The 23256-nt window shown below is 41.4% G+C and overlaps 1 protein-coding gene across 4 annotated transcripts in view; it reads left to right on the forward strand.

The window, feature by feature from the left end:
* Positions 1-2470: 2470 nt before the first annotated feature.
* The window catches only part of KLHL29 (kelch like family member 29), a 568419-nt gene continuing 547633 nt past the window's right edge, over positions 2471-23256 (forward strand). For 3 of the 4 annotated variants that reach the window (XM_025206187.1, XM_025206189.1, XM_006025399.3), the window contains exon 1: positions 2475-2511. The gene's annotated coding sequence lies outside the window, so the exon portion shown is untranslated. Of the gene's footprint in view, positions 2512-23256 lie in introns of all 4 variants that reach the window. The other variant, XM_025206190.1, reaches the window with a different exon arrangement.

Below are 23256 nucleotides of genomic sequence, written 5' to 3' on the forward strand. Positions count from 1 at the left end.
ATACTCAAAGTAATGTGTCTAAGAGCTTGAGAGTTTGTGTCTGCAACTTGATCTTTACTGTCCTGTTTTCCTCCCCTCCCTTTGGAGTTAGGGAACAGCTGGGATGTTCTTCCATTTCCTTTCCCAAACTTTTTGAAGCATATCAAGAGGTCTCACAAATGCATACCTCATGATGCCTACAGGAGGGATTGATTACAGGAGTAGGGCTTTGTATGGGAAAATGTATTAGCTTTTTAGCAAGCTTACTGGGCATCTCAACCCAAATGCACCAGGGTAAGCCCCTTCACCTGTAGACCACTTCTGGTTTGTCTGGAGCCTACTAGGCTAGTGGGAAGTTTGGGGAAGATTTGTCAGGATACTTGCAGGGGCTCTTTTTGAAATGTGGGAACTGTCCTAGTAAGTTCCTCTCTTTTGCTGCCATGCTCTTCCCTCCAGCACAGGCCATTAAGACCCATTAAGTTGACATTTCCTAATACTTGAATTGCACTAGATCTTAACTAGATGAGTCCAGTGACCTATAATAAATGTTCATTATGTATAAAGCTCTTCTACAGTCTTATATGGAAAAGGAAAATAAGCATATGCTTTGAAATCTTTGTTTGGATGCCCTAACTCATGCTTCCTTTGTCCAAATGACTTCATTTTTAGGCAGAAGTCTACCTCTACCTACATTTTTATGTTTGAGGCCAATAGGCTGTGTCTGGGTTAGGCTGAAGGGTGTGATAAACTTGAATTTATAATAAAAATGCAATTGCAGTCTCTTAACTGTGAAGCATCTATTGCCTCTCCATAATGCCACGCTCAAGAATCTTGATGCACAATTTGACCCACAGTTAAGAAACCCTGTCAAGCTGAGAGCAGGACTCTATTTAAAAAAATCTTAATGCATAAATCGATGCCAGATTAGTAAATTGACTGGCCAGATGTTCATATATATATACACACACACACACACACTCTTACTCTTTTTCTTCCATTTTCTTACCCCCCCCTTTTTTTTGTTGTTGACTACTTGAGGCATATCGGGGGGGGGCTCTTACTGATGCATACCCCAAGGAGACCCATGGATATTGGGACCTTTTGCAATCTAAAGAAGCTAACATAGAAAAATCAAGTGTTGGTTTGTTTGAGATACATACACACACACATATGCTTTATGTATATGTATATGTGTATGTATATAGATTAAATATGACTTAGATTAAATATGACTTTATATATATATATGTAAGGGTCTGTTTCACCTTTTTCTCCCTGTTGTTGTCAGACCCTGCTACTCATTCATCCATGTCAAACAAATGTCGGAGAGGCTTAGAATTCTTTCAGGTGCTTATAAAAAGGGTATTGTAAAGTAAGGAAGGCTCAAAGTTTTGCAGTGAGGGAGAAGCCTACACAGAATAAGAGCCCTTCTGTAAATATCAACCGTGTGTTGGAATTGTAGGGAGAGAGAACCTTTTGTATTTGACTGTCTCCTTCTCTAAAGCGTGCTTAAGGTACTGTTATTTCATCCCTTTAAATGCCAAAACCTGCACTTCTATGCATAAGAATAGGGATTCTCATTGAAGTTAATGGGAATGACAGATGTGTATCTTTGAGTAGATTTTTTCCCCCCTCCCTCTTTTCAGTATTAAATTACTATGAAACTTAAAGGCAATTTTTTGTCCCTTGTTCTTGTGATGCAAGCTGATATAAAAACGGAGGGAGGTGGGGGGGAATACAAAATATCGTCTTGTAATCTCTAGGAAACAAAAACATTCATTATGAACACTAAATGACTGCTGTGGTATATGGTTCTGGGTATTGCAGAGTAGTGATGGATTTGTACTGAGTAATGAAACCTTAAAGACGGAAGTTAGGAGTGTATTACATAGGCAACGCTGTGCCTTTGGGTGGGTTATTGGCAGAGAGGGCCAAACCTGGGACCTTTGCATCTTAAAGTGTAAATGTTAAATGCCTGAGGTAAAACCTATTTTTCTCAGCAAAGCCTGTAGCAAGCTCATCAACCAGTATGTGGCCCAGCTACCACTAGGGAGGGATGGAGCACCATACTGACACAAATAAAGGATAGCTTTAAAATAAGTGTGTGTGGGCTGTTTGTTTGGGGTCAGACAGGAATAAATGAAACCTTAATCCTGGCAGCATTTACATCTAAGATTAATTTTGAACAAATGAATAGTTCCCCGTTGACTTCAAGTAAAGCATATGAGTAAATGTGCGTAAGATCAGAGTCTAAATAGGGATAATCAATTTTTTGCTCACACCAAGGAAACAAAATTTAATAAACTCCTTTAATGTACTAAAATAGTAAATCACATTGGCAGTTGTTTGGAATTTTACTTTTTTTTTTTTTTTTTTTAAAACAGCTCCTGGGGGGTAGGGAAGGCCCTGCACTCCATAGTAAAATGGGAGCACAAATACTATTTTGAAGACACTTGCTGGAAATTGGTGCAGCAGGGAGACTGAGTTCTGCCATTGATCTAACGCCACATTTTCACACTTCTTTCCTGTGGTGTAAGTGTTTTGTACTACTTACTCTTTTATAGCAGTAGCTCTGAAGTTTTGACTCTGGCTGCGTTACAAAAATGTACAGTGAATTAAATTGGGCGAGTTTTAGTTCTGGTACAGTCCTACAGATAACTGCAAATTTTGTTTTCAGTGTTTTAAGATTATGAAATGTATATTAATTTTTATTTGCATGGGGTTCTTTCCTGTCCCTGCTGGCTTTCTCAGCCAGCCCGTCCCTCACAAGTCTCCCTACCTCAGCTTTCCTTTATACCTGTCCCTCTTGCTCTCCTTCTTTCTTGTCCTCTATCCTTCAGTCTCATCCCTTTACATTTCCTTCTGTTGAGCTTATACATTGTCCTCTCCTAACTCAGCCCATGCAAAGTATTTTTGAATGGCCTGAAGTTTTTGGCCATTGCTCATGCTCTTTTTTACTGTCTCTGACTGTCTCTTATCGTAAGATTTTAAGTTCTCTGCGGAGAGACCAGCTAAAATTCTGCATGTCTGAAGTGCCTGAGACCATGGGACTTGGTTAGGTCTCATGATATAATAACAAACATGAACTAAAAAGGGTAGAAAGTGTTGGTGTCCTCCCACCTCTTCTCTCCACACACACACACACACACCTTTGTTTTTTATTTTTAAGTCTTTCAGATGCTTTAATTATAAAATGCTGGTGCTTATCCATATATGATTTAATAGCTTATTGCATATAAAAAAGGGTGCCTGCCTTTTAGGGTGCGGGGAGAGATTTTTGGCAAATCATAAGCTAGTTTGGTATTATGATCATGTTTTTCATGCTTAGTGGTGGAGGAACCAGAACTCTTTTAGTAACAAAATGTTACAGTTCCAGTGGAAAGCGAGGCTGGAATTTCTCCCACTTTTTTTAATTATTAAATAGTGATGTCTCAAAATATTAGGGAGCTTTTGGTGCTTTTGAGTTGGTCCACAGTCATAAGAAGGGAGTTAATTACCAATTTCTGCTTTTAAAAAAAGAAGAGGTTGAAAGGGGTTGTTTTGTGTTTCTTAAAGGGGAGATGCACATTTTTCTTTCCATGCTTTATTATTGTATGTAAGTGGTGTTCAGATTGGCTGCTTGGTCTTGGTGTGTCTAAATGCACATGCTCCTTTTCTGGATGTATTTGATATTTCAGTGGCCAGATATGTCAACTTGAATAATCGTTTTGCCTGTGTTTGTTGCTGAACGATTTCAAATCTCACCTTGGTCTCATCTAGAGATGGAATAATTTCTTTACAAGTGTCCAGCTGGTACGGTAATTAGCAATCAAGAAATTGGACTCTATAACAAACATTCTGCATAATTGCAATGTACCTTTGCTTACCTCCTCCTAAAGCTTCAGGAGGAAAAGCTTCCATTCAGGAGCATTACTGGTCTAGGAGGCTGGAATTTGCAAATATACCCAAGAGTAAATCCCCTGAATCTTAAGGAAACATTTGGCTGCCAGGGAGGGAGCTGTGCATCTGCCAGATGGACCTGATAACATGTATTTGGCAGCAGTTAATGCTACAGCAAAAATCAGCACCCAAAAAAGGAAACCTACTTCCTAGTTGTCATTCTTTTTTTTTTTAATTGTATTTCCCCCCCCTTTTTTTTTTTAATTGTTTGTTTCCATTCTCCCAACCCTGCTCTGAAAGAAATGTTGTGTAAAGAAAATGTTGATTAGTGGAAATGGCTCGTTTTCATCCCTCGTTAGGGTGCTTTCTGGTGATGTTGACATCTCTGCAGAAGGCGGTCTGCTCCATTTCTCAGCCTTGTGACCCTCTACAGCCTTGAACAATGCACATGGCATGATTTCTTCCATTTAGCTCCCTGTGGACAAATAGACTCACACTAAAGAAAGTGCCATGACTTGTTTGCAGCCTTAGCAGAGGCCAAGGATTGAATGGGCCATGAAGACTGAACAACTCTCCAGTGATCATGACTAGGGCACAAACTTTTTCCACACCCTCCCGATAGGCTGGGACCTATTCTATAAGTACAAAGTGTTTGGGTTTGAATTACTCATCACACTGAAAATCTTGCAGGATAAATGCGGGGGGAGGTGTTAATCTTAAAGTGCCTATTTTGTGTATAATGGGGTAGAGAAAGCGTAAATTTGTCACATGGATTCAGAGATTAGGGTGAGTCTGGTTTGGTGATGAATTAGTGGATAACCGGGAGCCTGCCAGGGATACATGGGTGCTGGGAAAAAATGAATGGAAAAGATAATGGTATGGTAGCAGAGAGATTTACAGGTGCAAAATCCAGTTAGTCTATCTCCACCCCTTCCCCTGATAGGTAATTATGGCAACAACACAAAATACACCATTTAAAATGCTTCAGATTAGTGAAGGGATCTTAAGTCTTAGTTTCCTTGCTGTTATAGTGGGATCAGATGCCATTCCTTCCTCCTAGTTCATTAGAAAGGACTGCTTGAGGTCTGGGTGCAAGCGTGAGATAAAACAAGGTATCCAGGTTGTAGCTGTATTGATCTAGAGGAAAAGGCAATCAGGATGTGTAGTAAAGATGATATCTTTTATTAGACCAACAAGATTTTTGCAAAAACAAGGTAAAACAAGTACATCCTCAAATTTCCCACAGCGTGACTTGAGGACTTGTTCTAGCCATAGTTTGCTAATAAAAGCAGTCCCAAGTCACATAGTAATAATGTAGTGTCATATAAGGAATACTACAGTAGCTTCCAAAATGCAGTGAAAAGAAAATGGGCAAGAATTTAATTTGACTGAAATCTTCTTATAAACATACTGATTATCCAGTGTCTGAATTTTTATTTTGATTCATTTCAACAGCACCCTTTAATGTGGTAAACAACTACTTGTCACCTTTTATAGACTTCTGTGATTTGTTTCAATCTGGTTCTAAGCACTGAATGTTTCAAGGAACATTCAAATGTTTGTCTGGAAAAAAAGCACAGTGTAGTTGTATTAGAGCCAGGTAAATTATTTGCTTGTAAAAATATGATGAATTAAAATTTGCCTATGTGTTCATTCTGTGAATTCCAACTTATGGAAAAAAAAATTGTCATGAATTTAAGAGAGAAATCAAGTGAATATGTCAGTGGTGAAAGAACAGGTTAGGGACTATTTAGAAAAGCTGGACACATACAAGTCCATGGGGCCAAAGAGTGCTGAGGGAGCTGGCTGATGAGATTAGAGAGCCACTGGCATAATCTTTGGCTGTCAGGAGAGGTCCCAGATGACTGGAAAAGGGCAAACATAGTGCCCATAATTTAGGAAGGAAAGGAGGATCCAGGGAACTACAGACCAGTCAACCTGGAAAAATCATGGAGCATATCCTCAAGGAATCCATTTTGAAGCACTTGGTATGAGAAGACAGTGATTAGGAACAGTCAGCATGGGTTCACCAGGGGCAAGTCATGCCTGATCAATCTTATTGTCTTCTATGGCGAGGTGACAGGCTCTGTAGATGCATGGAGACTGGCGGATGTGAGGTACCTTGATTTTTACCAAGGCTGGAGTATCGGGCTCAGAGAGTAGTAATCAACGGCTCAATGTCTAGTTGGCAGACAGGTATCAAGTGGAGTGCCCCAGGGATCAGTCCTGTTCAATGTCTTCATCAACAACCTAGAAGATGGCATATAGTGCACCCTCTGCAAGTTTGCAGATGAGACCAAGCTGGGGAGGGTAGTAGATATGCTGGGGGGTAAAGCTAGGATTCAGAGTAACCTAGACAAATTGGAGGATTGGGCCAAAAGGAATCTCATGAGGGTCAACAAGGACAAGTGCAAAATCCTGCACTTAGGACAGAACAATCCCATACACCGGTACAGGCTGGGGACTGACTGGCTGGGCAGCAGCTCTGCAGAAAGGGACCTAGAGGTTACAGTGGTCCTTAAGCTGAATATAAGCCTGCAGCGTATCCTTGTTGCCAAGAAGACTAATGGCATCCAGGGCTGCATTGGTAGGAGTGTTGTCAGCAGATGAAGGGAGGTGATTATTTCCTTCTATTCAGCACAGGTGAGGCCACATCTGGAGCACTGGGTCCAGTTTTGGGGCCCCCCCCCCTAGAGAAAGGATGTGGACAAATTGGAGAGGGTTCCGCAGTGGACACATTGGAGAGAGTCCAGCGGAGGGTAACAAAAATGGTTCAGGGGCCAGGGGACATGACTGCTGAGGAGAGGCTGAGGGAACTGGGCTTATTTAATCTGGAGAAAAGGAGACTGAGAGGGGATTTAATAACAGCCTTCAACTACCTTAAAACTTACACAAACAAAGGAATGTTTGACATTTTAAATAGAGCCTTGTACATCTTCTGTCCTGAATAAAGCAAAATACTTTAGAGAGACTGTTAGTTTGAAATGTAATCAGTTTAAAAGAATAGGTTCACGTATTGTAACTTCTCCTGAGGGTTCCAGTCAGTAGGTATAGTTTTGGATTTTACTCTCTCTCTCTCTCTCTCTCTCTCTCTTTATCCAACTAGGTAATCTTTTAAGTCTATAGATGAAAATTGTGCTGATACTTAACAATGAAAAAGCAGGGAAATATTTGTCTTTAATTCCTTTGTTACAGTAATCTTGGAAATTTAAATCTAATAACACTGAGTAAAAAAAGAAAGCCCACCGAAAAGTGAGAGAGGCCTAAATTAGTTAGAAAACAGCAAGCAAAACACCAGTAAATATCCGTTCTTAAGTTCGGGGGGGGTGTGTATAAACACACACACACACACGTACGTATGTGTGTGAGAGTGTATATGTATATAGATCATTTAATTCGAAGCCTTCAGCATGAATTCTGAAAATGCAACTTAACCATTACAAGATCTAAGATTACAAGTCAAAAAGGAAAAGGAGTGCCAAGTAGTGCAAGCCCAATAAACTTTCTAGCAGGCTTTGTGGGATAACACCTAACACAGACCCGAAGGACAGCCTTGTGCTAATACAAAGCACAACAACTATTGAGTATCTGCTCTTCTAGGTTCTGTTTACTCTTAACTGCTCCCTGGTGACATAACTTTAATGGCTCTTCTGCTTAGTCATAGTAGACAAAATAATTATTTAGAGTATTTGATTAACCAATTATAAAAAAGAATGTAGATTGTACAACTAGCCATTTGGCTCATTTGACCATCCAGCTAATACAGTTTTAAAAAAGAAGACAAGATGCAGTCTGAAATAAAACAAACTGTACCGTGTAAAATGTGCCAGCAGACTTGCACTTCTCTTGGGCCAAGTATTTAAAAAGGAAATTGCTGTCATATGCCATTATGATACTGATCATGGTAGCTACAGTGCAGATTACGCAATGCTAGCATTGTACCTAGAAGAGGTTTTAATGGAAAATAATTCTCTTACACCTTAAACTAAGGCAGCTGTCTAAGAAATAAAGGCCATTTTTGGAAAATGTGTCTACATTGGACCATTTTAAAGTTTTCTCTGTCTTTGCTATCTAGTAAATGCAGCAAATAAGGAAAAAAATGTTTAACTATTTCTAATTTGGGAGGAATAAAAATTTAACTATTTCAGAGGGGAAACCATAGTAATCTTATCGTTCGTGTGTCTTCTTCCAAAGGATTCCCAAGGGACAAGAAATACTGGAGGTTCTTTGCTCTATGCCCATAAAATGCTGTCTAAAAGTTCAAGAGGAAACCATAGGCAGACAAGGGTATTTGGGCAGATGTGATATCTTTTATTAGACCAACTAAGTAGTTGGAATAATTTGTTCTTTCTTTGCAAGCTTTCAGGCACAAATGCCCTTCTTCCCATATAGGGAGAGTCTGCTATTGTTTTGTGTTCTCTTGGATGGAATAAAAGCCAATTTGCAAAATGCAGGTCTGTGAAAATGCAAATGTATGGCAGTGAGGAACAGAGGGAATGGGGGGCAATAGGTGTGAGACAGGTAGGTGTGGGGGAAAGGGGAAATGTTGAGCTGGTGATAGAATGTAGCTGGTAAAATGCAGGCAGGTTACCTGGAGTTATCAGATGGCAAGCAAGTTATAATGTACCATAAATCTAATGTTTATATTTAGTCTGTGATTTTTTTTTTTTTTTTTTGTATTCAGTAGATTGAAGTGAAGTTCGTAGGCTCATCTATGAAAGGCATTTTGTAATTTCCCTTTGAGGATTAGAACTGAGAGATTGGGGCGAGAGTAATTGTCTTGTGAGAAATGTGCAATCACAGATAATTGGGTATTTTTGTCTTTGACAAATTTTCAGTGTGCATTCATCCTGGTACACAGTTGTTGTTTTCTTTCTCCTACATATTTTCAACCAGGGCATTTAGTGCATTGAATAAGATGTATTGCATTCCTGGAGGTGCAGGTGTAAGATCCAGGAATGGTGATGGTTCTGTTGTGGGGTGTAGTTATTGTGGTAGTGGTGGAGATATGTCGTCAGGTTTTTACATTTCTTGTCCCAGCATGGTCTGGATCCATTCGGGGTGTTTTGGGCCGTGGGAAGTTTGCATCTGGTGATGAGTCCCTGGGTTGGGTAGTGGTGCGGATCGAGGTTCGGTGCTTACTTAAAGGCTAGGATGGGTGGTACTGGGAAGATCTCTTTAAGAATTGGGTCTTCTTCTAGAATGGGTTGCAGTTGTTTGGGGATTTTCCATATAGGTTCCAGGGAGGGGTGGTATGCCATAACTAATGGTGTGCAATTCCTGGGGATTTTTTTTTGTACTGCAGCAATTCTTCACGTGGTATCTGGGTGGCTCTTTCAAAAGTGCGATCTGTCTCTCTGGAGGAGCGTCCTTGTTGAGTGAGAGCCCCTTTGAGATTTGTGAGGTGACAATCATGGGTGTTCTCAGTGTAAGGAGGGCTTGGCTGTATATTACAGTTTTCTTTGTGTGTTTAGGGTGATTGCTGGTTCTGTGCAGATATGTATGTTGGTCTGTGGGTTACTTGTATACAGTGGTTTGTACTTTACCATTCTGGTTATTGATCATAGTGTGTAAAAAGGAAATGCTGGTGCTAGAGGATTCAAGAGAAAGTCTGATGGAGGGTTGATGATTATTGAATTTGTGATGGAAATCAATTGGAGAGTGCAGGTTTTTGGTCCAAATTATGATGTCATCTATATATCTTAAGTATAGCATGTGTTTGATGGTGCAGTCTTTGAAGAATTCTTCCAAATGGCTCATAAAAAGGTTGGCATGTTGTGGGGCCATTTTTTGGTGCCCGTAGCTTTGTCCGTAGTGTGGAGGAAGTGTTGGTTATTGAAAGTGAAGTTGTCGTTGTGTGTGAGGATGAAGTGTATAAGTTCAGTAATATCTTAAGGTCTGTACTCAGAGTTGCAATCTTGCTCTTGTAGATATATGCAAGGCAGGCTTGGATGCCATCATGGTGTGGGGTGTTGGTATATAAGCTGGTAACATCCATGTTGGCTGGGAGGGTATTGCTGGGAAGGTGGTGTGTGATCATCCAACACAGAACGTAGCTCGCAATATTCAGCTGTCTATCCAGAACAAGTCGAAAATGGTAGTAGAACACAGGAACCCCCACATTGATGGCCCGCCCAGTCAAATATCTTGTCTACTGGTTTTTGCTACTGGACTCTTCAAAGAAAGTGCAAGAAACTTGTATTGGACAGAGGCATAATTGAGACGTTTTGCATCATGGGAGGGGGGGTGGCAGCAGTGCATGAGGCACTGGTAGTGGCAGGGCTGTTCCTGGTGGTGGCAGCTGCTACTTTTTGCAGTTTCTCCTCTGCACCCACTTTCCCCCTCCTCCCCCAAGTTGTTGTATGGGCCTGATGCCCTGCTCGCCTCCCTCAGTTGCACTACTGGCATTGGATAGGTACTGAATAATCTAATAATCTAACATGCTTCCCATGTTAGATCTCCTAACCCCTTTATATTTAGACATTAGCTTAAAACTAGAAGCATGAAGACTAATGATGACAAATTTTGGAAGAAATATTAACTGTTACATCTCTAGATACTTCTAACCACATAAATATGTTCTTCTCTCTCTCTTTCAAATATTGCTGAGTTCTTGACCTTGATCGAATTCCTATAGTAGATAGTCACAGCCTAATTAGGCTTTGTATGGGGAAGTACTTCCTTTTTATCTATTTTGAATTTGCCATCTTCCAGTTTTATTGACTATCCCTTTGTCCTTATGTTATGAAACCAGAACAGGAGTTTCTGTTCTGGCTGTCTCCATCCTATTCTTATTTTACCAGATTCTTATTTTATCTCACCCTTTCAACTCCCTTCCGTTTCTAAACTCGGTGATCTCAATTTTTTTCCAGTCTCCTCTCGCATAGGAGTGTCCCTGTCCCTAATTATTGTTGTTGCCCTTCCCTAAACCCCTTTGAAATTTTAAATATCCTTCTTGACACTGGATGATTAAGAGAGTACAATAAGGTTACATCATTGATTTGTGAGTGACCATTAACATTTCTTTTACTGTACATGCTAACTTCTTTGCTCTTCTCATTGCAGCTCCACACTGAGCCATGCTCTTCCTTGAGCTCACCACAGTGATGCTTGTGACTCTCTCTTTTTTTTTCTAATACCATTTTGGTTTGCAGATATTCAGACAGGGTGGATTTGATTTAAATCAGATATGATTTTTAAATCATGATTTAAATCACTGGTCAGGAAGCCTTGATTTAATCACTGTTTTCTACTAAAAGAGTATTCCTATTGTTCTGATACCCTTTATTCATTAAATTTCTTGAAACTTTGCACTTTTAGACAAAGGTAAGGGCTTGACTATGTATACAAACTTCAGAGAGACAGTAGAGTTGATGGGTGGGTAATCTCCCATCTCCATATACTCCTATTGACAAGGATGTTAACTCTGGAGACACAAATCCACAGTTTGAGAACTGAGACTCATCAATCACAGAGATGCTTAATGGGATCTTCTGGACTGAGCACTGACTCCCATTGGGTAGAGTGGTTTTCTTTAATCTTTACTAATCTATAGAGGAGCCTCTGGGAACCCCATAATACTGGGCCGCTAATATAGTCCATGGCCTGTCGTAACCTATTTATATAACTTTTCTAAAAAGGTTACATGAATAAAGTGTCTCAAATATTATATAATTAGACGTTATAACCCCCATCTCATGATGATAACTTTGAGCTTTAACGTATCTTAAAACTATCTTTTTATATAGGTTTATTTTTTTTAAACAAAGCATCTTTAACAAAAAAAAAGTTTAAATTAAAAAAAAAAAACTGACTTAAAATTAAAATTGTATTTTTTTTTTAAATAATTGATTTTTATTCTGCCGCCCCCCTATATTTAGAGGACATCTTAGAATTGTCCCGTGTCCAGCTACACCCAGCATAGGGGTTCTCATGTTTTGAAATGAAATGGGTTGAGCAATTCTGTATCTTTGATGATAAGATTCCCCTCTGCCCTGTCTTTTTGCCTGCTTTCCTTTTAAGCATTGAGGAAAGGTCCACCTCCAGAGTCGCAGCTTCTGGAAGGATGCCTGCAGATCGCATTATTTCAGCATTCTGCACTTGTGACTCTGATTTTTATCCTATCCTTTTGAATGCAGCACTTCCAGAAGTCCATTTCAAAATGTTCATCTCCCATATCTAGTATCTGTTAGCAAGGGTCCAATTCTGCAGTTCCTGCTTTACCACATCATTTATTTCAGTTGAACTGAGTGAAGGGCAGCTATATGTCAGTGAGAAGATAGGGTTCTACTTCAGTGCAGCTACAATCAGGATTGGGTCCCAGCTCATCCGCCAGGTCACTGTATAGAAGCTTAACAAAAAGGGAAAGGGAGAGAGAAAATCTAATACAGTAACATAATACATCTGAGCATGTCTCGTTATACTGACCTGAGCAACCTGTGACATACAGTTTAGTTGCATGTGTTCCTCATGAGTTAAAGCTCAGGTTGCTGAGATAATGGTTTTGATGCTGAAGGTCCCAATTTCAGTCCTTACTTATTATTGAGGTGTCCATGGATCTGTGACCGTAGCTGGCTACAGTACACTGGCATCTTGTGGTATTATTTTGTTTAATTGTAGTACATTTGTTTTACAGAACGATCCCCTGTTACCATAGATTGTTAGAGACTAGAAGGGACCTTGTAGATCAGTTTCCCGCACTAGACAGGAAAAGACAACTGTCCAGGTGACTGTCCAGTCTCCTTTTGAAGATTTCCAGGCTAGGTGACTGCACCACCACTGGAGGGAGTTTATTCCACAGTCTGGACATGCTGACTGTGAAGGCGTTTTTCCTGGAATTGAGCCTGAAGCGGCCTTCCAGAAGTTTGTATCTATTGCTCCTGGTCTTCCACAGGGGTGCCCTGGTGAACAGCTGTTCATCAAGTTCTTAATGATGATACCAAGTCCCCTCTCAGCCTTCTGTAGGCTGAAGAGGCCCAAGTCCCCTCAGGCTTGTCTTGCAAGTCCCTGATCATATGGGTGACTCTTCTCTGGACCCTCTCAAGTTTTTCCACGTCCTTGTTGAAGCGCGGCACCCAGACTGGATGCAGTACTCCAACTGCAGTCTCACCAGTGTGTAGTACAGTGGGAGTATCACTGCCTTAGTTTTGCATGAGATGCAACGATTAATGCATGCCAGTGAGTTGTTTGCCCTGATAGCCACAGCGTTGCACTACCAACTCATGTTCATGCAATGGTCGATCACTACCCGTAATTCCCTTTCGGCCGTGGTGCAAATCAGATTGTTACCACCAAGCCTGTAGGTATGTTGGGGATTGTTTGGCCCAACATGGAGCACCTTATGCTTCTGAGTGTTGAACTTCATCTGGTTCTGGTCTGCCCAACTCTTGAGCCTATCCAGGTCCACCTGAATTTGCAATCTATCTTCTGGCATGACCACACTGCTCCATAACTTGGTGTCGTCCACGAACGTGGCCAGCAAGCTTTTCACCCTCACATCCAAATCATTGATAAAGATGTTAAAAAGCACCGGTCCGAGCACAGACCTCTGAGGGACACCACTGGTCACTTCTCACCAGGATGAGACAGATCTGTTCATGAGAACTCACTGGGTCTTACCTCACAGCCAGTTTTCCGCCCACTGAATTGTTGAGCAGTTAAGCCCACAATCTTCCGGTTTTTCCACATATCATGGGATACTAGATCAGAAGCCTTTTGGAGGTCTAGGTATATAATGTTGACCTTCTCCCCCGTGTCCAAGTGGTGGGAGATCAGTTTGTAGAAGGATTATGAGATTGGTAAGACAAGACCTACCAGCGATGAAGCCATGCTGGCTGTTTGTTCAGAATCTTACCCTCAACGAGCATATCACACCTAGATTCTTTAATGAGGTTTTTTCCAAGATTTTCCCTGGGATGGAGGTTAGGCTGATTGGTCTATAGCTGCCCGGGTCCCCCCTCTTCGCCTTCTTGAAGATGGGCACAATGTTGGCTCTCTTCCAGTCCTCAGGGATCTCCTCTGCGTGCCACAATTTCTGAAAGAGTTTTGCCAGGGGTCCCGCAGTGATCTCAGCCAACTCCTTCAGCACTCTCGGGTGAAGTCTGTTTGGTCCTGCTGACTTATAAATGTCTAGCTTTTCTAGTTGGTTTTGCACCAGCTCAGCATCCACAGTGGGAAGGTGGTCATTCCCACCATGCCCCTTGTGATCTTTACGTCGTTTGTTTTTCTCCTTGGTCCGGTGAAATACCAAAGCAAGGCGGGTATTTCATTCAGAAGTTCAGTTTTTTCCTGAGTGTCTGTTACCAGCTGTCCCGAGGTGTTAAGCAGGAGTGCACACTTCCATTTGTTTTCCTTCTGCTCCCTACATACCTAAAGAAGGATTTCTTATTGTCTTTGACTCCCTTGGCTAACTTAAACTCAGTTGCTGCCTTAGCTTTCTATACCATACACTGAGCTTCTGGAAAGCCATAGCTTTCCATACCATATACTGCTGTAAATATTGATTCTTTCCCAATCTCTCAATAAGTGAACAAACATAGCTTTGACTTCTAGTTTTCATTTCAGGTGTCTAAACATTTAGCACGAGGCCTCACCTTTCTGTTAGTTTGTTCTGACGTCAACTGAAGTGGACAGATTGTACCAAATATATATTTGGCTAAAAGGCAGGGTTTCCAGGTTCTAGGAAATTTATAATTGCTTGCATATGTGCTGTTTGTGTTTTTCTTTCTTGGAAATGTGTTTTCCCTCAACTGGACTGAAACATGAGACGTTTGAAATTTCCCAGGATCCAGAAATCCTGAGGCAAATTTTGTTTTGGAAATGTTGAAATGAGGTGTTTCCCAAACAAAATGCCTCCTCAGCTCAGCTCAGCTCCGCTGCTGCTCACTGAGACTGAGACTGAAGTATTGTCAGCTTCGTGAGCAGCTGAGGGGCTCCAAGCATCGGGGACTTCTGAACAGCCGTGCTACATGGAGCACCCTGGAGCTACAGAACTTGGGACTTCCAGCCTCCCACTCTTGATTTTGCTGCATGGAGCCGTAAACCTCTGCCAACCATGCCACCAACTGGGACTTTTATGGCTTCCAGACTCTGTACTGCAGAGTCCAGCGGCTGTGCTTGGGGGCTTCAGGCTTGTGGCTCTACAGCAGAGGGCCTGGTAACTCTAGCCTTGCTGCCCAGAGCCCTGTTCCAGGGTAGGCTCCTTGCTTTTCCAGATCCCTTAGCTCTAGTAAAAAAAATTGTCAAGCCCGTGATGTGAATGAAGCATTTTGGACTCTCCTAGCTAGCATTTTCCAGCAAAGCTTCCAGCTCTAATCCTAAACATACTGCTGGATACCTAAATGTACATATAAACTGATCAGCTTCTCACACATTTTCTCATAAGATGATATGGTTGTGTTTATGCTTATTTTAATTATGCAGTAAACCTTAACTGTACATGTGTATTAACAATAGGTCAAATGCTTATGTTGGATACACACAGAAATAACATTGTGCATAAATATCATTTACTGTACATGGTGAATATTGGTTCAGTAAGCAGAAATATAAACTTATCCAGTGTATTGAACACTGGATGATAATTACTTGTTGTTTTTTTGTAGTATGCTTTTAAAGCCTTGCACGTTCTTGCCTTACCAAATGAATTCTTAACCCACGGCAGGGCTAGGCAGGTTGCTGAGCTCAGTCATACTCCTTGTTTTAGTTGGTTGCTACTTAAAGGCACTTATGACTCACCTCCGGAGCCAGATTAAGGTGTAAATATGGTAGGTCTGTGCCTAGGGCTCAGCTCCTGGAGTTAGCTGAGATCAGAAACTGTTTTCATTTAGATTTCTAGCTCTTTATATTCCGTTCACAAATTCAAGCTCTGCAGCTAAAATCTATTTGAGTCTGCAAACAATCTGGAACAATAGCTCTAAGAAGTGTGAACTTCCCTTCTCCTGAGAGAGGAATGCCAGATGCAAGCAAAAGAATTTTTTTGGCAATATAGATTTTTAAACTGGGTCCATGAACAGAACGGGCCACGCCACCTCTTCCAGTTGTACTCATGCTGCTAGAGCTCATTGTTCCGTTCTCAACTCCAAACCACCATAGTTATGATGGTGAAACTTTAAGCATTCACTCTTCTCTCCTCACTATGTGTTGTTTTGTAGTGCCCAGAACGATGTAGTATATCCAGCCCCATGGCATGCAACAAGTTGCGGGTTATGACTTTAGTTTTACAATGACGCTGACTACTTACTTCGCTTTTGCATTTCATTCTTGGTGTTGAGACCTTAGAGGCAACCTTTTCAAAGTTCTCTATTAACGATTAGAAATCTGGCTTTAATATGAAACAAAACAAAAAATCAATATGTTAAATTAATACATAATCAGTGAGGTTGGGGCTTAAAGGAAAACACAAAATGTGGCAAGACAAAATGAAATTGTGTTGCCAGCTCCCGCAGAAGTGGGCATTCATTTGCTTGGGGCCTCTCAGTGCTACCAGAGGTGAGAGGGAAAGGGAGAGATTCAGGAATTCAGATTTGTTTTCTATCTAAAGAGAAAATTCAGACCTGCTTCTTGGACACTGTAGTGAATTTGCTGGCTTAATGTTGGCCACTGGATTTGCTCTGCAGAAAGACATCCAGCCTGTAAAGGGCTCTCCATCCTTTCAGCACACGCTTCAGAGCTGTCATGTGGGGTCCTGGCTGGTGTGATTAGAGACTAAGATTTGAGAGTTGATGGCAGAGAGAACCAGCACGGATGTACGGTGCACTGGCCTGGGGGGCACAGCCTGTTGCTGACAGTGGGGCCAGCAGGAGCCATGCTGCCGAATTGTATGAACACTAGTCATTCATGGGGCAGGATATCTTTAAGAATGGATACCCCCTGCCCTTTCTCTCTGCCTCTTAAATCTAAGGGTTTAAGGTGGCCTCAAAGGCTAAATTCTAGCAAAGGAAAAGTGAGGAAGGAGGACTGAGAGTTTCCTTCCTTGGGGTGAAGTTGGGGGATAGAAAGAGAGTAAGCCTCTGAGGCAGCTGGCAGGCAGCTTTAATGCTGCTGTGCTCAAGAGGAAATGCAGCCAGTGGGGAAGAGGTGGTGTCTGTACTCCCTGCAGGGGGTTAGAAGAGGTTGGCTCCTCTTTGGGAATAGAATAAATGCTTCCTTCCCAAGAGGTGATGATTTTTTAAAGTTTAAATGGCAGGTCAGAAAGGGATGGATGCTGCAGTACTGCTCACACTGTGTTTTGAATTCATGTTTCTTTCTCTTTTGCTCTCTCTCAAAGGAAACTCAATCACTGAGGACCTCTGGGTGCACAGGCCTCCAGTTGATTAGACTTCGTTTTTTATCCCCTAGCAGTTTAATTACGTTCACATAAATAATTGGAGAGAGAATAATTATTAGACAACTTAGTCATGTTATTAATACAACTTGACAATGCAGGGCACTCTGGATGGAGAAGGTTTAGAAAAAATGGCAAAAGCCTCCCTCATGGGTCCCTCATGTCTGGGACCTCTGTTTATTTTAATCTGTTCCTATACTGGATTTCTCCTTGCCATCTACCATGTGTATGCTGATGCAGGTACCCAAGCCATTTGATGGGGATAGTTTGGGAATAATATTTCTGCATTTGTGCAGGAGATTGGACTAGAGGACTCTTGAGGTCCTTCCAACCTTGTAATGCTATGAAATTAGTTTCGGCCTACAAAAATTGACAGCCTCCTTAGCAGGTAGTCGGCATAAAATATTACTTAGACTCTGCCATTTGGGCTAAGAAGTTATGTCTGTTTGGAAAACAAACCCCCTAATTTAATGCAATGAAAAAACATCCTTTAAAAATGCATTTGATAGTTAAAGACAGACAGTAATTATGGGGCAATGCAACAGAATGAAATGTTGCACAATTTAGGCATTGGCTACATATTGGGATGGCTCATGTCATGCAAGTGGATTTTGAAGGTTGTGTGGCATTGTTCATAATTCTGGAACACACAGCCATAATAGACAAAATTCCATGTGGAGGAAACTTGCTTGAAAGATTTAGCAACCAAAGGAAATTTAGATTGAAATGGGAAAGGAAGGAAAACAAAACTGTCTAGCACTACAGCCATGATTCTCAACCGGAGTGCTGTGGCACTGGGGGATGCCTTGAACCTTTCAGGGGTTGTGTGCATACGTGATTCACAAGATCAACCCAGCATTTTTACACAAGAATCTAGAGTGTTAAAAACATGCCAACTTGTTTTGATCTTCAAGTTCTTTGCAAGAGAAGAATTGCTCTATTATTTTCCAAGCAGGAAGGAAGAGAAGAGTGAAGCTGCTGAAAAGGGAAACCACACAGCCAATACAAACCAAATTATGCCAAAGAATCTGTGGAGGGGCCCCTAAAACAAGCAGGTTTTCTGCTACCAAGAGTTTTTCAGGGGGGATCTTTTCACTTCAAAGAAGAATACCTAGTTCAAAATGGTGTTTCCAGAGAGAGAGAGGCCCAATTTCAATTGAGTTGGATCATTTCTCATGGAAATGACCCAAGGTCTTTTCTTGCCATCTTCTGTGATAGAGGCTCAAGCAGTTTTTCCTGTATCAGTAAAACTTAGTAGCATTGGAGAAATGTTAATATTTCTACAAAATAGACAAGAGGACTAGTCTGTTATGAAGCATCAAAAATAATTAAAAAGCAAACTGCAATTGTCAAAATAAATGAACAAAACACATTCTGTGATGCATTAACTTGTTCACTCGCTTGCTAATTTGCAAAAATCAGTAATTTGCAGTGGGCCTCCCCTTCATTAGTGAGCATTAATTAGGGTCTACTGTAATATTTATTGGCAATTTCAAAATTGAGAGAGACAAAGAAATAAGAATTAATCAGGTCAAACCAGTATGCTGGAAGACATCTCCTGACTGGCTACGAATTTAAAGGTGTATGACAAGGCAAGATTTTCTTGACCTATTGACTGGAGAAATCCACAGCTATTTAGAGGCATATGGGACTTGCCATTTGTGACCTCAGTCTCTGCCTAATTCAATTTGGTGTCCTCTTCGATATGGAAGTATTACATCAACATTTCATGTTGCCTAAATGGGGCCAGCAGTCCACCCTTCCCCTTTGTCATCCTGACCACTTATAGAAGGGTTGGGATATCTGCTTTTTGAATTAATGCTCCACTGTGCCATGCAAACTCATAGTATCAGTTCTCAGAAGGTGTGAAATGACATTAGTGTGATTCTTACCAGCTTGTCTGTTGTCCATAAGGCTGCGAATAGCACTGGTGAAAGTCAACCATTATTCTTTCTGCTTCAAGCATGTTTCTTGAGTTGGGGCTGGGGAAAGCCCTGCATTGTATCATGGACACATGGGGCCCAACATGGGGATATACTTTTTTGTTTTTAAATAAAAGCATTAACTCTACTTTAAAGTAATAGTTTTGCTGTCAATCCAGCCCTGTTTTACAGCCCACTTGCTAGGGAAAGTTTCCTTCTTCCCATTTAGTACTAGAGATGCACTGCTAAATCGGTCCCATATTGGATTAGCACTGATATCGACAGCCCTTATATCCTTATATCGACAGTCAGCTTTTTTTGCCTGATGTGGCCAATTAGTATGGCCGATAAATGCCCCATGCATGCATGCAGCCGCAGCATGCACGTGGCCAGGAGTGCAGCCCAGTGGCTTTGAAATCAGGATTGGCTGGTAAGTCTGTTGTGGGGGGAGGGGGACGAGGCAATGAGGGAGGGTAAAGGGCCCCCTGTGGTGAGAGAGGGAGTGGGGCAGTGGTAGGTGCTGCTAGTCCAGGGGCAGCACCTCCTGCCACTGCATGCACCCTGGGAGGCCATGGGGGGCATGTTCCCCTAGATCTGTGCATGGGACAAGGGTGCGCTGCTGCTGTGGGCTGGGGTCGGGGGTGGTGCCAGGCTCTTCCCAGCGGGAGGCTGGGTTGGGCTGTGCTTGGGGTGGAGCAGCACTAGGAGGGGGGATGCAGTGAATTTTGGGGTGGTTTCCCCCCCCCCCCCCCCCCCCCACACACACACCCTTTCCCTTCCCCCACAACAGACTTACCAGCCTGACGCTGCTCTCCGAGCTGCCTGGCTGCATATCGGAATTGAATCAGTACTGGCCAATATGGCTCCTTAAAAATCAACCAGTGGCATCTGCCCAAAACATCTCTGTCAGTTCACCCCTAATTAGTGCATGGATTAATCAGTTCCTAATATGAATAGATTCAAGGTAACCATTTAAGGAAGAAACTAAATATTTCTTTAGGCTGCAATTTTAACCAAATGTGCCACTGCATTTTACAAACTGTGCTTTTGTCTTCCTGTCAACATCACTAAGACTTGGGGCAACAAGAAAATGAAGAAGAATTACAGTTCTCATTTGCCTGCTGTTTGAAAGCTATTGGCATGGGTAGGTAAGGTAAGGTTCATGGGGAAGCAGGTCTCCAAATCAGCAGGTGTAGTGAGTTAGAGAAGTAGAGACAACATGTTTTTGTTCCCACCCTACACAGTCACCTTTCTCTATACCAGCCTTTGACTTAATAATGTGAAGTAGAGTTTTTATTCCATTCCCAATCCTAATCCTTCTAGCACTAGGGCACAAGGCTATAAGCAGAACAGTTGTTTCTTCTTCCACTCCACCAGTTTCTTTCGTGCTGTCATAGCAAAATTCATTTGAAGAATAAAGCATTGATGTAGGGTAGTGATGGCCAGCCTTTTTTGCAGGCCAGAAGGTAAGTCCAAGCATGCCATGAGTTAAGCCCCGCCTCCTCTGTAAGTATTGCTCTGATTCTCTGCTCTGCTTCTTGCTGCTACCCCAGTTTTCCACATGCCAAACACAGTGGCTACGTGTGTCACTTGTATGCATTCCATGAGTTGACCACCCCGGTCTAGGACCTATAGCAGTGAGAATGACCTGGGTCTCTCGCCAGAATGTTATTCCTTTCTTTTTGATGTTATCTGCCTCTGGTAAAGTACTTGGGCCTTGTGTGGCTCTTCCTTTAAGATAAACTTTGTGCATCTGTTGTTCTGTCTTTTCCTGAACTTTTGAATTGTTGTTGGCTAAACCCCATGTTCAAAGATATTCCTTTTTTTTGTTTTTTGTTTGTTTTTTTTTTAACTGGCCTGGTAAATCTGGCATGGAGAATTCCCCTCCCTTGTATTGTTAATTGATCTGGGCCACAACTTGGTTAGAGTGTAATGTTAGTACATTCATTCTGAACTTGTCCTTAAATCTTTTATGCCAGAGGGATATGTGGATTGGAGTTAAATGATTGGGGGGTGGAATTTTTCTTTTTCTTTTCCTTTAAAAAAAAAAAAAAAAAAAAGTCCAAAAAAACCCATAAATAAAGTCAAATTGAATGAGTTTCATGCTTTATCTCTCTCTGGTACTGTTCCATTTCAGCATTGCTGAAAGGTTCTGAGTCTTTTGTACAATGACTGTCTAGAATACTGAACTTTTTCTATTTTCAGGGTATTATTCTTTCTTCTGAAATGCTGAACTACTTCCAATATTTAAGGGAAAAAATTGAGAACCTATTGGAAAAACTTATGCCAGCAGCATGGAGTAGATAGATTAGCCAGTGCACAAGGAATCGTAGGCTCATAAAACCTGTGAAAAGACCTGTATGCTTAACTCAGTCTTAGATTGTCCAACCCTGGGTCAGTCTTAGAAACTTCCTTCCTCCTATGACATACTGCCCTAGCTGCAATCAGGAGAAGCTATCAAGATGGACTCTCCTTGTTACAAAAAAAAACAAGAGGGGAATATGGAGGGGAAGTTATAGTATTTGCCATTTTGGTCTACGGTCTCTGAAATAGTCTGATTTGTTTGGCGCATGCTACAGAAACGGTTACTTTGACAGGAGGTGTAGTTTAGGTTGAAAGATGCTGCTCTTTCCCAGAAACAACTTGTGTCCAAATGTTATGGGATGTTTTTTGTGGCTAGGAGTCTTTTTGAAGCATAAGCCTATCTGTTAGGTCAGCTAAAGCTAGATCCATTTGGGCGTTGCAACACTAGTCTCTTAAGTGATCTGCCAACAGGAATGTTAACTGTTCATATACTGCCCATGTAAAAACAAATCAAAGTAAGATAAAATGAATAGAACAGTCTATTTTAAAGAGGAGAAAAGCAACTGTGAGCAGGGTGGATAAAAACCAATGATTTAAAAAAAAAAAATTTTTTTTTAATTTAAATCAGATTTTTAACATTTATTTTTTTTAAGATTTATTTTTTTTAAATAAACCTATATAAAGATGGTTTTAATTTAAGATATGATAGCGCTCAAAGATATCATGTAACAGGGATTCTAACTTCTAATTATATACTATTTGAGGCAATATATTCATGCAACTTTTTTAGAAAAGTTTTATAAATAGGTCACAACAGGCCATGGACTATATTAGTGGCCCAATATTATGGGGTTCCCAGAGGCTCCTCTATAGATTAGTAAAGATTAAACAAAACCACTGTACCTTAATGGACTCAGTGCTCAGTCTAGAAGATCTCATTAAACATCTCTGTGATGCTTGGTTTTAGTTCTCAAGCTGTGCATTTGTGTCTCCAGAGATAACATCCTTTTTAACAGCAGTGTATGGAGATGCGAGATAACAGACCTGATTACCTACTCATTAGCCCTATTGCCTCTCTGAAGTTTGTGAACACAGAATCAAGCCCTTACCTCTCTCTAAAAGTGCAAAGTTTCAAGAAGATAAATGAATAGAGGACTGCTGGGGGTGGAGTAGATCTGGGCAAGGTGGAGGAGTCTGAAGATGAATGCAAGGAGGGAGGGGCACTAGAAACAAAAGAGAAACATTTTGAGCTGAATATTCCAGAAGTTTTGAGGGATTAAGTTTCTGGGTATAATCTCTCCATTGATTTGAAATCTAGTGAAGGAATGGTATTGTAGAAGGGAAAGCCTATCATGGTGGCAGGCTTTCTTGGGTTAATATGCCTGTCTGCCAACCAGCAGAATTCACACAAAGTTACGTGCCCAGCTAACCTTCAGTGCAGGAGGAGAGTTAGTGATATAAGGGAGGGATTCACAGAAACCAGCAAACTGAACAGCAAGGTGCCTAATCTATTCAATAGGAAATGTCAGCATGGCTGATGAGTGGCCATAAGCCCTGTCTTTTTAAAAAGAGAGAGAGAAGCACTTAATTTAAATCAGCCATGAGCCCTCTCCTGGTGTTAGGGCTGGCTTAGGAACCTTTCTCGTTAAAAATTAGAGCGAATTCTCATTTGAGATACCAAGTAGAGCTGTGGGTAGGGCACTTTGGCGTGGAGAGGGGAGAAGCCTCTCTTCAAAGCCTTGCTCCTTCTGTGCTGGAGCAGGGAGTTGAACTCCTACATCTCACATGAGTACCCCAACCACCAGGCTATATAATCTGTCTTTTTTTCCTCCATTTTCATTCTAGTGG

This window comes from Alligator sinensis, unplaced genomic scaffold, assembly GCF_000455745.1.
Source record: "Alligator sinensis unplaced genomic scaffold, ASM45574v1 scaffold780_1, whole genome shotgun sequence".
In the NCBI taxonomy this organism is placed as follows: domain Eukaryota; kingdom Metazoa; phylum Chordata; order Crocodylia; family Alligatoridae; genus Alligator; species Alligator sinensis.